Below are 13,509 nucleotides of genomic sequence, written 5' to 3'. Positions count from 1 at the left end.
TTAACATCAAAAACAGACTCCACATTCCTCCATTTTTTTATCCGATATCCTCATTCTCTCAATCGCTGTCTTCGATTTGGGCAGATGAGTGTCTAAGCCTCAGATTCTTTTCCTAAGATCTATTTTAATTATGTGTACGTGGGAGAGGATGTGCTTGAGGAGGTGCCCATGAATGACAGGGAGGGGCATTGGATTCCTAGAGTTTACATTACAGGTGGCCATCAAGCACCCTTTGTGAACGCTGAAAACAAAATTCAGTTGTTCTGCAAGAGTTCACACTCTCAGTCCCTGTGCCATCCCTTCCACCCCCAAGCTCAAACTCTTTACCAGCAAAATAGGAAGTCTTCATTTTACATTAGAATGAATTGAATTACAGAGTATATGAAATGTGCCTGGCATAAAATGATTGGCCAACGGTTACACAATAGTGTTTATTTATATAAGAGGAAAAGTAATAATTAAGGTGGAGGGAATTGTTAGTGGATTTTGTGGTTTTGAGGATCAAACCCCAGGACATATATAAGCCTATCAGGAAGCCACGTTGTGAGTCTATGTCTTTGATGTTTTCTTTTTAACTAGTTCTCACTATGTAGCCCACCATGGCCTTGGCTTCAACAATCCTCCAGCCTCAGACTCCAGATTCCTGAGATTATCAAAACAGATATATATGCAGTATTGATAGTGCATACAGTATTTTAAAAATTGCCTTTGTCTAGTTCCTCAGTAAAACTATACAAAACTTTCACAATTGTTACTGTGAAAATTATTCATAAATTATTTCCCAAACACATGAAACTTAATCTTAGAACTGAAATAGAAACAGGATCTTAGTGGCTTTGGGCTTTATTATAGGCATTGCTTGGTATTGCTTTCAGAGTTCCATAATATCATTTCTAGTCTACCAAATCACCAAGGTCAATATGCTATCTTCACAAATCAAAGTGACATCAGAATCATGTAATACTGACTGTATTAGAATATAAATGTCTATCAGGTATACTGATTTGTCTATATGTCTCTATAAATATGAGTCTTAGAAAATATATATCTCAAAAACCAACATGATTACAACTATAGCTCAAATTGGCAGAGCATTTAATTGTTTTACACAACACACACACACACACACACACACACACACACACACGCACTATGTGCAGTGGGTCCACAACACTGCAACAACAATAATAGATAATTTAAAAAGACAATTCAGGGGCCTGGCAAGATGGCTCAGCAGGTAAGAGTACTGGCTGCTGTTCCAGAGGACCCAGGTTCAATTCCCAGTACTCACAAGGCATCTTGCAACCATCTGTAACTCCTGTTCCAGGAATTCAGGACCCTCATACAGACATGCAGGCAAGCAAAACACAAATGCACATAAAAATACAAATTAAAAATTTTAATTTTAGAAATATTCAGAAAGCCCAAAAAAAAAGATAGTCAAGTCCAATCTTGTGATATTGTGAAAGCACATGTCAATACACAATTTTTTCTTCTACAGCTAATCACAAAACTTTGAAATTGAAAGATATCTATATCTACATTTTTGTCTGATTTTTCTTTTTTACTGAAAATAGAATGTTCTCTCATGCAATACATATCGAACATAATTTCCTCTCCCTCCACCAGCTCCCCACCTTCCTTCTCCATGAGATCGACCCTGCCTGTTTCCCTTCAGAAAAGAGTAGGTCTCCAAGAGACGACAAACAAACAATACTGCATATATCCCTATCTATAATCTCACAAATCTGAAGTCTGAGGCAGGAAGATCACTGAAGCCTAGGCCATGGTGGGCTACATAGTTCTCACTAGTTAAAAACAAAAACAAAAACAAAAACAAAAACAAAAAACATCAAGGACATAGCCTCACAGCAGGGCTTCCTGGACAAATAAGATAAAATAACAAGAGACAGTCTCGTGTGGAGGCTGGACAAGGCAACCCAGTAGGAGGGAAAGAGTCCAAAGAGCAAGCAAGAGTCAGACTCTCATGAAAGCACCAAGCTAACAGCCGTAGTACATGTGCAGAGGACCTTATGTAGACCTATAAAGGCTACATGCTTGCCTTCTCAGTCTCGGTGAGCCCATGGGAACCCAGTGAGCCATGGTCCCATGGTGTCCTCCATCCCCTCTCACTCCTACAACCTTTCTTCCCACTTTTACACTGGGTGCACCAAGCTATGAGCAGAGGAAACCAATGGAGACCTCCATTTTAGACTCTTTGTCCACATAATATCTGGCTATGAGCTCTGCAATTGTATCCATCTGCTGCTGGAAGAAGTCTCTCAAAAAAAATCAATGAGAGAATTGTAATGACCTTCTGCTATATTCATTTATCTACTTTTTCAAAAAGAAAAATGACACAGGCTAAGGAAGGCTGCAATTGTTATAGAGAAAATGTTGCCAATTTTGTCGCCCCTTAAAAATCTAAGACAGGTATCTACACTTAGATAAATTTAATGGAAAGTGTAACAAAAGCCCAATTCTTTCTTTCTTTCTCTCTTTCTTTCTTTCTTTTATGTATTTTTTTTTGGTTATTTAATTTATTTACACTTCAAATGTTGTTCCCCTTCCCAGTTTCCCCTCCACAACTCCCCCAGGCCATCCCCCCCTCCTTTGCCTCTATGAGAGTGCTCCTCTACTCATTCATCCATTCTCACCTCACATCCCTAGCATTCCCTATGCTGGGGCATTAAGCCTCCCCAGGACCAAAGACTTCCCCTCCTATTGATGCCAGACAAGGCCGTCCTCTGCTACACGTGCAGCTGGAGCCATGGGTCTCCCCATGTGTACTCTTTGGTTGGTGGTTTAGTCCCTAGGAACTCTGGGTAGTCCAGTTAGTAGATACTGTTGTTTTTCCTATGAGGTTGCAGTCCCCTTCAGCTCCTTCGGTCCTTCCCCTAACTCTTCAATAGGGGTCCCCAGGTTTAGTCCAATGGTTGGCTGTGAGTGTATGCATCTGTCTTAGTCAGGGGTTGGCAGATCCTCTCAGAGGACAGCTATACCATGTTCCTCTCAGCAAGTGCTTCTTGGTGTCAGCAATAGTGTCTGAAGATAGGATGACTCCCTAGGTGGGGCAGTCTCTGAATGGTCTTTCCTTCAGTTTCTGCTCCATTTTTTTGTCCCTGCATTTCCTTTAGATAGAAACAATTCTGAGTTAAAATTTTTGAGATGGATGGGTATCCCCATCCCTCAACTAGGGGCCATGCCTATCTACTTGAAATGATCTGTACAGGTTCTATCTCCCCTTTGTTGGGTAATTTGGCTAATGTCATCGGAATTGAGTCCTGGGAGCCTCTTGCTTCCTATCATCTGGGACTTTCTAGTGGCTACCCCCAGTTCCTCATTCCCCACTGCTACATATTTCTATTCATTCTCCTGACCCTCTGGACTTCTCTCCTGTCTCTCCCCATAACTGATCCTGAAACCACCTCTCTCCTTCCCAGGTCCCTCCATCCTCAACCTCCCATGATTATTTTGTTCTCCCTTCTAAGTTAAAGCACCCACACTTTGGTCTTCCTTCTTCTTAAGTTTCATATGATCTGTGAATTGTATCTTTGGTATTCTGAGCTTTTGACCTAATACCCAATTATCAGAACCGTACCATGTGTGCTCTTTTGTGTCTGGGTTACCTCACTCAGTGTGATTTTTTTTTTATCTTTATTGAGTATTTCTTATTTACATTTCGATTGTTATTCCCCTTCCCGTTTTCTGGGCCAACATCCCCCTAACCCTTCCCCCTCCCCTTCTAGATGTGATTCCCCTCCCCATCCTCCCCCCATTACCACCCTCCCCACAACAATCACGTTCACTAGGGGGTTCAGTCTTGGCAGGACCAAGGGCTTCCCCTTCCACTGGTGCACTTACTAGGCTATTCATTGCTACCTATGAGGTCAGAGTCCAGGGTCAGTCCATGTATAGTCTTTGGGTAGTGGCTTAGTCCCTGGAAGCTCTGGTTGGTTGACATTGTTGTTCATATGGGGTCTCAAGCCCCTTCAAGCTCTTCCAGTTCTTTCTCTGATTCCTTCAACGGGGATCCCGTTCTCAGTTCAGGGGATTACTGCTGGCATTCGCCTATGTATTTGCTATATTCTGGGTGTGTCTCTCAAGAGAGATCTACAAGCATAATATTTTCTAATTCCATTCATTTGCTAAGAATTTCATAAAGTCATTGGTTTTTATAGCTGAGTAATAGTCCATTGTGTAGATGTACCACATTTTCTGTATCCATTCCTAAGGACATCTGGGTTCTTTCCAGCTTCTGGCTATTATTAATAAGGCTGCTATGAAGATAGCCATAGCATGTGCCCTTGTTATATATTGGAGCATTTTTGGGATATATGCCCAGGAGTGGTATAGCTGTGTCTTCAGGCAGAACTATTTACAATGTTCTGGGGAACCACCAGATTGATTTCCAGAGTGCAATCCCACCAGAAATGGAGGAGTGTTCCTCTTTCTCCACATTCTTGCCTGCATGTGCTTTCACCCGAGTTCTGTTTGATTAAGTAGTAGTAGTAGTAGTAGTAGTAGTAGTAGTAGTAGTAGTAGTAGTAGTAAGTTAGTTATTCATTTATTTACATTCCAAAAGTTTCCCTCCTTTCTAGTCCTCCCTGCTGGAGTTCTTCATCCTGTCTCCTCTGCCTCTGAGAGGGTGCTCTTCCACCCACCCACCCACCTACCTCCACCTCACCCCCACCAGCATCCCTCTTCATTGGAACATCAAGTTTCCACAGTGCATCCTCTCCCACTGAGGCCAGACAAGGCAGTCCTGTGTTCCACATGTGCCTGAGGTCATGGACCAGCCCATGCATGCTCTTTGGTTGGTGAAAAACCCAATTCTTTCAAGATAGCTAAATATTAATTATTTTAAAATATTACTTAATAAGCCAAATAGCTTAAAAAAACAATAAATTCTATAAAAGTTCCACATTAGTATCAGAGCTCTTGTGTGTTTAAGATCAGATAGAATGATTTTCTAAATTATTTACTTTGTACTTAGTGTGTCCTAACTTTAAATTAAATAAGCTGTTGTTACATTGTAGAAAAACAGGAACCTATTTCTTGCTCACCTAAACAACATAAGTGCCTCTTTTCAGAAAATTACCACTACATAATATTTTTATTTATCAAAAATAATTAAATCGACATGTTTAATTTGAACAAAATATTTTTTAATGTTGAGAAAAATTTAAACCTGAGACAAAGACAGCAAATGTCATATATTACTGGGGATTCATGGCATGTTCCCAAAGTCTGGTCTAATTGTTTTCAAAAGTACACAGCAAGGTAGATATAATCATGAATTATTGTAATCCTTTACCAAAATGTTTATTTAGTATTCATGCATGCATGTACTGTCTTTGGATGAAATCTTGCCTCCAGTCCCTCCCCATCTTCCTCTCCCTGTTCTTCCCTTTCAGCATCATAAGCTCATTTTATTTTTATTATCCACTGATCCATTCAGTGCTGCCTTCATGGGCATGGGACCATCTCCTGAAGTATGCACAACCTTCCAGGGTCTACATCCTGGAAGAAACTGGTTCTTTCCCAGTTGAATATCAACTGCCAATAGCTCCTCAGCTAAGGATGGACTTCATGAGTCCCTCCACCATCCATACTGGAATTTTAACGGCTTAATCTTGTGCAAGTTTTGTACATGCAGTCCCAGCCATGGTGAGCTCATGTATGAAACAACACTGTCATATCCAAAAAACAGAAATACTGTTTCACTATAGAAGGCTACCAGTTCTGGTTCTTTCTGGCCTTTCCTCTGAGATTAGCTCTTAGCCTTGGGAATGGGAGGGAATGTAGATACTCCAATGCAGACTGAAGCACTCCACGGTCTCTTACTCTCGGCATGTTGACTGATTGTGGGTCTATTCCACTCTATCTACTGCAAAGAAAGCCTTCTCCAATGACGGTTGAGAGATGCACTGACCTATGACATGACAAATCACTGGTACTTCTTTCAGTGCTGCATCCGTTTATACCATCCAATAATGGTATTTGATTCTTCCCTAAGACCTACCTCCTATCTATGCTTTGACTTAGTTAATGGTATCAGGCAGGTTGTTCAGATGTTCAAGTCATCCTCAGTGACCTAAGGAATTTAAGACCTATACCCTGTCTTAAGAAAAAACAAACAAAAGGACCTAAAGCAGGAAGAAAAATGATGTATTTTTCTGTTAATATAGTAATATTAATAAAACTAATGAACATTTTAACAAAAATAATATATTAAATTTGGGGTACAATGCAGTGTTATTACTACCTTTCTGAGGGTAAAAACTATGTTTTTATCAATTCAGTATACCTTAATTATAACAAAATATCAATGTACTGATAATTATATTTCAAAAACACTAAACTAAAAAATTAATATTCTAAAAATCAAATAAAATAAGGTCCTAAAGAGATAGTAATTCAAGGCAAAATGAAGAAAATTTTATAACATACAAATTAAACATCTATTGAATAAAATTCTAACCCTTTTACCCACAAACAAATCCTGTGGTCACAGAAACAAATTGTATATTGGCTGGGTCAGTGGAAAAATAATATCTAAATTGAAAATACATTTCGGCCTTCCTGGTTGCTGCCGCCACAGAGAGCCCTTGGGCAGCACCACACGAGCAAACTTGAGCCTCGGGACCACAGGTAAGACCAACTTGTCTGCTGCAAGAGAGCTGCCTGGTGAGATCGGGACACACAGAGGCAGAGTTCATCTAGGACCGGGCACGTCCTGTGTTTGCCGGAGGTCCCACGCCCGGGGATCCCGGGCCCGCAGCAGCTCTCTGCTCCCAGACCCTGTGGGAAAGACACCTCACCGCCTGATCAGGTGGGCACTCCTGAGGCTGCAGAGCGGAAGAGACCACCAACACTGCCCACCCCTGCCCACATCCCTGGCCCAAGAGGAAACTGTATAAGGCCTCTGGGCTCCCGTGGGGGAGGGCCCAGGAGCGGCAGGACCGCTGCCTGAGACACCGCCGGAACCTGAGGGAAACAGACCGGATAAACAGTTCTCTGCACCCAAATCCCGTGGGAGGGAGAGCTGAACCTTCAGAGAGGCAGACAAGCCTGGGAAACCAGAAGAGACTGCTCTCTGTACATACATCTCGGACGCCAGAGGAAAATACCAAGGACATCTGGAACCCTGGTGCACTGAAGCTCCCGGAAGGGGCGGCACAAGTCTTCCTGGTTGCTGCCGACGCAGAGAGCCCTTGGGCAGCACCCCGCGAGCAAACTTGAGCCTCGGGACCACAGGTAAGACCAACTTGTCTGCTGCAAGAAAGCTGCCTGGTGAACTCAAGACACAGGCCCACAGGAACAGCTGAAGACCTGTAGAGAGGAAAAACTACACGCCCGAAAGCAGGACACTCTGTCCCCATAACTGACTGAAAGAGAGGAAAACAGGTCTACAGCACTCCTGACACACAGGCTTATAGGACAGTCTAGCCACTGTCAGAAATAGCAGAACAAAGTAACACTAGAGATAATCTGATGGCGAGAGGCAAGCGCAGGAACCCAAGCAACAGAAACCAAGACTACATGCCATCATCGGAGCCCAATTCTCCCACCAAAACAAACATGGAATATCCAAACACACCAGAAAAGCAAGATCTAGTTTCAAAATCATATATGATCATGATGCTGGAGGACTTCAAGAAAGACATGAACACACTTAGGGAAACACAGGAAAACATTAATAAACAAGTAGAAGCCTACAGAGAGGAATCGCAAAAATCCCTGAAAGAATTCCAGGAAAACACAATCAAACAGTTGAAGGAATTAAAAATGGAAATAGAAGCAATCAAGAAAGAACACATGAAAACAACCCTGGATATAGAAAACCAAAAGAAGAGACAAGGAGCTGTAGATACAAGCCTCACCAACAGAATTCAAGAGATGGAAGAGAGAATCTCAGGAGCAGAAGATTCCATAGAAATCATTGACTCAACTGTCAAAGATAATGTAAAGCAGAAAAAGCTACTGGTCCAAAACATACAGGAAATCCAGGACTCAATGAGAAGATCAAACCTAAGGATAATAGGTATAGAAGAGAGTGAAGACTCCCAGCTCAAAGGACAAGTAAATATCTTCAACAAAATCATAGAAGAAAACTTCCCTAACCTAAAAAAAGAGATACCCATAGGCATACAAGAAGCCTACAGAACTCCAAATAGATTGGACCAGAAAAGAAACACCTCCCGTCACATAATAGTCAAAACACCAAATGCACAAAATAAAGAAAGAATATTAAAAGCAGTAAGGGAAAAAGGTCAAGTAACATATAAAGGCAGACCTATCAGAATCACACCAGACTTCTCGCCAGAAACTATGAAGGCCAGAAGATCCTGGACTGATGTCATACAGACCCTAAGAGAACACAAATGCCAGCCCAGGTTACTGTATCCTGCAAAACTCTCAATTAACATAGATGGAGAAACCAAGATATTCCATGACAAAACCAAATTTACACAATATCTTTCTACAAATCCAGCACTACAAAGGATAATAAATGGTAAAGCCCAACATAAGGAGGCAAGCTATACCCTAGAAGAAGCAAGAAACTAATCGTCTTGGCAACAAAACAAAGAGAATGAAAGCACAGAAACATAACCTCACATCCAAATATGAATATAACGGGAAGCAATAACCACTATTCCTTAATATCTCTCAATATCAATGGCCTCAACTCCCCAATAAAAAGAAATAGGTTAACAAACTGGATACGCAACGAGGACCCTGCATTTTGCTGCCTACAGGAAACACACAGGAGACAAAGACAGACACTACCTCAGAGTGAAAGGCTGGAAAACAACTTTCCAAGCAAATGGTCAGAAGAAGCAAGCTGGAGTAGCCATTCTAATATCAAATAAAATCAATTTTCAACTAAAAGTCATCAAAAAAGATAAGGAAGGACACTACATATTCATCAAAGGAAAAATCCACCAAGATGAACTCTCAATCCTAAATATCTATGCCCCAAATACAAGGGCACCTACATATGTAAAAGAAACCTTACTAAAGCTCAAAACACACATTGGACCTCACACAATAATAGTGGGAGATTTCAACACCCCACTCTCATCAATGGACAGATCATGGAAACAGAAATTAAACAGAGATGTAGACAGACTAAGAGAAGTCATGAGCCAAATGGACCTAACGGATATTTATAGAACATTCTATCCTAAAGCAAAAGGATATACCTTCTTCTCAGCTCCTCATGGTACTTTCTCCAAAATTGACCATATAATTGGTCAAAAAACGGGCCTCAACAGGTACAGAAAGATAGAAATAATCCCATGCGTGCTATCGGACCACAACGGCCTAAAACTGGTCTTCAATAACAATCAAGGAAGAATGTCCACATATACTTGGAAATTGAACAATGCTCTACTCAATGATAACCTGGTCAAGGAAGAAATAAAGAAAGAAATTAAAAACTTTTTAGAATTTAATGAAAATGAAGGTACAACATACCCAAACTTATGGGACACAATGAAAGCTGTGCTAAGAGGAAAACTCATAGCACTGAGTGCCTGCAGAAAGAAACAGGAAAGAGCATATGTCAGCAGCTTGACAGCACACCTAAAAGCTCTAGAACAAAAAGAAGCAAATACACCCAGGAGGAGTAGAAGGCAGGAAATAATCAAACTCAGAGCTGAAATCAACCAAGTAGAAACAAAAAGGACCATAGAAAGAATCAACAGAACCAAAAGTTGGTTCTTTGAGAAAATCAACAAGATAGATAAACCCTTAGCCAGACTAACGAGAGGACACAGAGAGTGTGTCCAAATTAACAAAATCAGAAATGAAAAGGGAGACATAACAACAGATTCAGAGGAAATTCAAAAAATCATCAGATCTTACTACAAAAACCTATATTCAACAAAACTTGAAAATCTTCAGGAAATGGACAATTTCCTAGACAGATACCAGGTACCGAAATTAAATCAGGAACAGATAAACCAGTTAAACAACCCCATAACTCCTAACGAAATAGAAGCAGTCATTAAAGGTCTCACAACCAAAAAGAGCCCAGGTCCAGACGGGTTTAGTGCAGAATTCTATCAAACCTTCATAGAAGACCTCATACCAATATTATCCAAACTATTCCACAAAATTGAAACAGATGGATCACTACCGAATACCTTCTACGAAGCCACAATTACTCTTATACCTAAACCACACAAAGACACAACAAAGAAAGAGAACTCCAGACCAATTTCCCTTATGAATATCGACGCAAAAATACTCAACAAAATTCTGGCAAACGGAATCCAAGAGCACATCAAAACAATCATCCACCATGATCAAGTAGGCTTCATCCCAGGCATGCAGGGATGGTTTAATATACGGAAAACCATCAACGTGATCCATTATATAAACAAACTGAAAGAACAAAACCACATGATCATTTCATTAGATGCTGAGAAAGCATTTGACAAAATTCAACACCCCTTCATGATAAAAGTCCTGGAAAGAATAGGAATTCAAGGCCCATACCTGAACATGGTAAAAGCCATATACAGCAAACCAATTGCTAACATTAAACTAAATGGAGAGAAACTTGAAGCAATCCCACTAAAATCAGGGACTAGACAAGGCTGCCCACTCTCTCCCTACTTATTCAATATAGTTCTTGAAGTTCTAGCCAGAGCAATCAGACAACAAAAGGATGTCAAGGGGATACAGATCGGAAAAGAAGAAGTCAAAATATCACTATTTGCAGATGATATGATAGTATATTTAAGTGATCCCAAAAGTTCCACCAGAGAACTACTAAAGCTGATAAACAACTTCAGCAAAGTGGCTGGGTATAAAATTAACTCAAATAAATCAGTTGCCTTCCTCTATACAAAAGAGAAACAAGCCGAGAAAGAAATTAGGGAAACGACACCCTTCATAATAGACCCAAATAATATAAAGTACCTCGGAGTGACTTTAACAAAGCAAGTAAAAGATCTGTAAAATAAGAACTTCAAGACACTGAGGAAAGAAATTGAAGAAGACCTCAGAAGATGGAAAGATCTCCCATGCTCATGGATTGGCAGGATTAATATAGTAAAAATGGCCATTTTACCAAAAGCAATCTACAGATTCAATGCAATCCCCATCAAAATACTAATCCAATTCTTCAAAGAGTTAGACAGAACAATTTGCAAATTCATCTGGAATAACAAAATACCCAGGATAGCTAAAGCTATCCTCAACAATGAAAGGACTTCAGGGGGAATCACTATCCCTGAACTCAAGCAGTATTACAGAGCAATAGTGATAAAAACTGCATGGTATTGGTACAGAGACAGACAGATAGACCAATGGAATAGAATTGAAGACCCAGAAATGAACCCACACACATATGGTCACTTGATTTTTGACAAAGGAGCCAAAACCATCCAATGGAAAAAAGATAGCATTTTCAGCAAATGGTGCTGGTTCAACTGGAGGTCAACATGTAGAAGAATGCAGATCGATCCATGCTTATCACCCTGTACAAAGCTTAAGTCCAAGTGGATCAAGGACCTCCACATCAAACCAGACACACTCAAACTAATAGAAGAAAAACTAGGGAAGCATCTGGAACACATGGGCACTGGAAAAAATTTCCTGAACAAAACACCAATGGCTTACGCTCTAAGATCAAGAATTGACAAATGGGATCTCATAAAACTGCAAAGCTTCTGTAAGGCAAAGGACACGGTGGTTAGGACAAAACGGCAACCAACAGATTGGGAAAAGATCTTTACCAATCCTACAACAGATAGAGGCCTTATATCCAAAATATACAAAGAACTCAAGAAGTTAGACCGCAGGGAAACAAATAACCCTATTAAAAAATGGGGTTCAGAGCTAAACAAAGAATTCACAGCTGAGGAATGCCGAATGGCTGAGAAACACCTAAAGAAATGTTCAACATCTTTAGTCATAAGGGAAATGCAAATCAAAACAACCCTGAGATTTCACCTCACACCAGTGAGAATGGCTAAGATCAAAAACTCAGGGGACAACAGATGCTGGCGAGGATGTGGAGAAAGAGGAACACTCCTCCATTGTTGGTGGGATTGCAAACTGGTACAACCATTCTGGAAATCAGTCTGGAGGATCCTCAGAAAATTGGACATTGAACTGCCTGAGGATCCAGCTATACCTCTCTTGGGCATATACCCAAAAGATGCCCCAACATACAAAAAAGACACGTGCTCCACTATGTTCATTGCAGCCTTATTTATAATAGCCAGAAGCTGGAAAGAACCCAGATGCCCTTCAACAGAGGAATGGATACAGAAAATCTGGTACATCTACACAATGGAATATTACTCAGCTATCAAAAACAACGACTTTATGAAATTCGTAGGCAAATGGCTGGAACTGGAAAATATCATCCTGAGTGAGCTAACCCAAACACAGAAAGACATACATGGTATGCACTCACTGATAAGTGGCTATTAGCCCAAATGCTTGAATTACCCTAAATGCCTAGAACAAATGAAACTCAAGACAGATGATCAAAATGTGAATGGTTCACTCCTTCTTTAAAAGGGGAACAAGAATACCCTTGGCAGGGAAGAGAGAGGCAAAGATTAAAACAGAGACTGAAGGAACACCCATTCAGAGTCTGCCCCACATGTGGCCCATGCATATACAGCCATCCAATTAGACAAGATGGATGAAGCAAAGAAGTGCAGACCGACAGGAGCCGGATGTAGATCGCTCCTGAGAGACACAGCCAGAATACAGCAAATACAGAGGCGAATACCAGCAGCAAACCACTGAACTGAGAATAGGACCCCCGTTGAAGGAATCAGAGAAAGAACTGGAAGAGCTTGAAGGGGCTCGAGACCCCATATGTACAACAATGCCAAGCAACCAGAGCTTCCAGGGACTAAGCCACTACCTAAAGACTATACATGGACTGACCCTGGACTCTGACCTCATAGGTAGCAATGAATATCCTAGTAAGAGCACCAGTGGAAGGGGAAGCCCTGTGTCCTGCTAAGACTGAACCCCCAGTGAACTAGACTGTTGGGGGGAGGGGGACAATGGGGGCGGGTGGGGAGGGGAACACCGATAAGAAAGGGGAGGGGGGAGGGGGATGTTTGCCCGGAAACTGGGAAAGGGAATAACACTCGAAATGTATATAAGAAGTACTCAAGTTAATAATAAAAAAAAAAAAAGAAAAGAACAAAAAAAGAAAAAAAAAGAAAATACATTTCAACTAGGACTAAAATTAACTAAGAACTAAAGAAAAGGTGTACACAAATATACTATTGAGATTATAAAATAATCTCAATAATAAAATAAAGAAGATCACAGAAGTGTTAAGTAATCCTGAAAAATATACATGTGGCAAAGAGTACCACGGTGTTTTAGGTTTTCCTACCCTCTGGGACAACCTGGAGAAAATTACACCAGTGTAGAAATTTTTTTACATTACAAATATTCACAACAAAATGCAGTTAGATGTTTTTATTTTAAAAAATATTCTCAATTATATACCCCAAA

At 40.6% G+C, this 13,509-nt stretch overlaps 1 long non-coding RNA gene across 3 annotated transcripts in view; it reads right to left on the bottom strand.

The window, feature by feature from the left end:
• LOC147995954 (uncharacterized) overlaps positions 1 to 13,509 on the bottom strand; it is a 250,863-nt gene that overhangs the window by 201,549 nt on the left and 35,805 nt on the right. The gene's annotated exons all lie outside the window — the stretch shown is intronic.

The sequence above is a fragment of the Rattus norvegicus genome, chromosome 2 (assembly GCF_021556685.1).
Source record: "Rattus norvegicus strain SHRSP/BbbUtx chromosome 2, alternate assembly SHRSP_T2T, whole genome shotgun sequence".
Classification (NCBI taxonomy): domain Eukaryota; kingdom Metazoa; phylum Chordata; class Mammalia; order Rodentia; family Muridae; genus Rattus; species Rattus norvegicus.
Note: the sequence above shows the minus strand (reverse complement) of the source record. Positions and strands in the feature narration are given on the sequence as shown.